The sequence below is a fragment of the Physeter macrocephalus genome, chromosome 8 (assembly GCF_002837175.3).
Source record: "Physeter macrocephalus isolate SW-GA chromosome 8, ASM283717v5, whole genome shotgun sequence".
NCBI lineage: Eukaryota > Metazoa > Chordata > Mammalia > Artiodactyla > Physeteridae > Physeter > Physeter macrocephalus.
This window is the reverse complement of record NC_041221.1, coordinates 51,037,205-51,041,167: the sequence shown is the minus strand read 5'-3', so window position 1 is coordinate 51,041,167 and position 3,963 is coordinate 51,037,205.

Here is a 3,963-nt window from a genome sequence, read left to right as displayed (position 1 = left end):
TCTGTGTCTTTATTCCCATCTTACCCCTAGGTTCTTCATGACCTTTTTTACAGCCACTATGGAGAAGAGTATGGAGGTTCCTTAAAAAACTGAAACTAGAACTACCATATGACCCAGGAATCCCACTACTGGGCATATACCCTGAGAAAACCATAATTCAAAAAGAGTCATGTACCAAAATGTTCATTGCAGCTCTATTTACAATAGCCAGGACATGGAAGCAACCTAAGTGTCCATCATCAGATGAATGGATAAAGAAGATGTGGCACATATATACAATGGAATATTACTCCGCCATAAAAAGAAACAAAATTGAGTTATTTGTAGTGAGGTGGATGGACCTAGAGTCTGTCATACAGAGTGAAGTAAGTCAGAAAGAGAAAAACAAATACAGTATACTAACACATATATATGGAATCCTGTCCAGGTTTTGAAGAAGCTCCAAACTCTGGAACTCCACACTCCAGAGGCCCCTCTTTGGATGTAATATATGCTATTTACTCTTGCTTCTTCTAATTACTTCAGTTTGTAGAATGAATGTACTCATTTCTCCAAAATATGGAACCTGCAATTTAGGTGTTTGGCCACCAGATGTCACACTGCATTAGTGTCACATTCATAAGTAGAACATGGCAGCCTCAATAAAAAAAAAAAAATACCTCTTTATTAAGACAGTTAAGCTGAAATAAGTATTACATACCCATTAAAGCATGTAAACTTTTAGAAGATTAAGGGTTTAGGAAATAATTATTGAGATGGTCTTCCTCTTATTGCTGGAGGATCTCAAGGTTGCTTTACTAAATCTCAAAACATCTCATGTCCTTCCTGGGGTTTACATTTAATTTGCATGAAATTTCTTCTAGCTGAGAAAATATGTTTCTCTTCTCTGCAACATGTTTCTGTTGAAGGGATTTAGATGTAAAATCTCAGCCATGTTTAGATTTTATTTTTCCAAACATGTTTAAGCATAGCATAAATGCTTAAACAGACATATTTAGTGGCTTTCAACCTATGAGTTTTCAACTGATTTAATCACTAATGACATTTTCAGTTTGGGTTTTATTGATTTTAATTTTAGTGGATCAACATTGCTAGGATAGTACTATCCCTGAAGGACAGAATTTTTGAAATTACATTTATTTCTGACAAGAAACCATGGCCAGTTTCATTTTTTGATTGATTCAAGCAAATACTAGATTTCTAGACTCAAATTTTTTAGTAAATTCTTATTATCAGAAGTGCTCAAGTAATAACATCCACTTTACCATTTTGAGTCTCATTTTTTTCTCTACTTTGCAACCACTGTGGGGTTTTTTTTCCCCTAGAGTGTTTGTTTTCCTTTTTCAGTTTTTCCAGCTATACTTCCTTCTTCCTCCTATAACCCTTGCTCTGCCCCTCCCTCCCGCCCCCTCCACACACACATACCCATTTATTTGCAGTGGACCTTTCTTCACTCTTGTAGCACTCCTTCACCTCACATGCAGCCTCAAGCCCCTCCCTGTCTTTGCTTTATTCTGCAGACTTCTGAGTTTTACTTTTTCTTGCCTGATGCCCAATAACAAAATGGTATTAAAAGCATCTTGGTTTTTTTCTCCAGCTTTATTAAGGTATAATTGACAAAATTGTATATATTTAAGGTATACAACATGATGTTTTGATATACATATACATTGTGACATGATAGTCGCAATCAAGTGAATTAGTAGGCCCATCACCTCACATAGTTGCCATCTTTTGTGTGTTTTGTGAGAACACTTACAATGAACTCTTTTAGCAATGGCAAGTGTACAATCTAGTATTATTATCTACAGTACCATGCTGTAGGTTAGATCCTAGAACTCATTCATCTTTTTTTAAGGGTTTATTTATTTATTATTTTAATATTTATTTATTTTATTTATTTTGGCTGCACTGATGCTTAGTTACGGCATGCAGTATCTTTTAGTTGTGGCATGCAAACTCTTAGTTGTGGCATGCATGTGGGATCTAGTTCCCTGAGCAGGGATCAAACCCGAGACCCCTGCATTGGGAGCACAGAGTCTTATCCACTGGACCACCAGGGCAGTCCCTAGAACTCATCCATCTTACAACTAAAACTTTGACAAATATCTCCCGTTTTCCTTAATCCTCCAGCTCCTGGCAGCCACCATTCTGCTCTTCTTATGAGTTTTACTCTTTTAGATTCTACATATTAGTGAGATGATACAGTAATTTACCTTTCTGTGTCTAGCTCATTTCACTTAGCATAATGTCCTCTGAGTTCATCCATATTGTTGCAAATGGCAAGATTTCTTTATTCATTTGTGGCTGAATACTCTTGCATTGTATACATTTTTTTATCCATTCATCCTTCAATGGACTCTTAGTTTGTTTCCACATCCTGGTTATTGTGAATAAGGTAACAAAAATGATCTTCTTTGAGACTTTGACTTCACTTCCTTCAGATATACACCCAAAAGTAGGATTGCTGGATCATAAAGCAGTTCTATTTTTAATTTTTTGAAGAACCTCCATACTGTTGTCCGTAATGGCTGTACCAATTTATATTACCACCAACAGTGTACAAAAGTTCAATTTTCTTCACATCCTTGAAAAGCATCTTGATATTTAATCCTTTATTTTTTAAGTTAAATTAAAAAAATTATATATTGGCAAAAGGATGGGTACTTTTCATTTAAATAAGTTAAAAGAGAAAGTGAGGGCAAAGTAACTTAAAACAGCTCTCTACCTAAGAAATGAATCTTGGTCTTGTTTTAAAAATATCTAGGACTTGAATCAAAAGGGTTGAGCTGTTCTTTCTGGATGCTGATGATTCTCAGAGTGGAATCTTATCGACTGATTGTTTGGAAGACAAGCTCCTCATATGCTGCAAAAGTAATTTAAGTGTTTGTGGGGGGAAGTCTGGGTGTGTGTTATTACATTAGACAGTGGATGGCATGGTTTTACTGATGAACAAAGAGAGCACAACCTGTCCCTCTGAAGGGAATTTATTGCCATTCTTCAGGTTAATGTTTTTAATATCAGAATATTTGTTATTGCCAGTGAGGTAATGTTTAAATAAATCAATTTTACCACTTTATTATGCAATTATAATAAGCCCAGGCCTTTACAAGTCCCTCGAGCTTAAGTTTAACTCTCAGAGTTGGCTTTAAGCAACTTTGCTGCCTACCTTCTTTTCTGGATTGATTGGGATAAATGGCATGGTGTTTGGTAGATAGGGTTGCCTTGGGAGCTGCATGCTTGAGTGGTGATGACTCTTTTGACACCACTGGGGGGCATTCCTCTTTTTCCTTCATGTACTGGCATCCTTGATATACACTCAGGCAAAATCGTCCAGGTGATCCAGACCTTCCCAGGGCCAGGAGGAGGCCAGAAAAGCACTCAAGTGGCTCCCTCTACTCACCCTTTTAGGAAGTTGAGATCCATGTACACTTTTCAGTCATTGAAAGTGGATCCCATTTTTTGGAAAGATTGCAGAGAGGCTAGATTTTCTCCAAGATCAACTTAGGAAAGGTAATGGTCAAAGTGATTAAGTGCATTTGTCCTCTTTATATAGTGAAGGTTGACTGGCTTGGGATCAAAATAAAAGCCATAGGGGGGCAGACAGCAGAAGCAAGAAGAATTAAAATTCTACAGTCTGTGGAAGGAAAACCACATTCACATAAAGACTGACCAAATGAAAAGGCAGAGGCCTTTGTACCAGATGAAGGAACAAGATAAAACCCCAGAAAAACAACTAAGTGAAGTGGAGATAGGCAACCTCCAGAAAAAGAATTCAGAATAATGGTAGTGAAGATGATCCAGGACCTCGGAAAAAGAATGGAGACAAAGATCGAGATGCAAGAAACGTTTAACAAAGATGTAGAAGAATTAAAGAAAAAAAAACCTAGAAGAATTAAAGAACAAACAAACAGAGATGAACAATACAATAACTGAAATGAAAAAATCACTTGAGGAATCAAT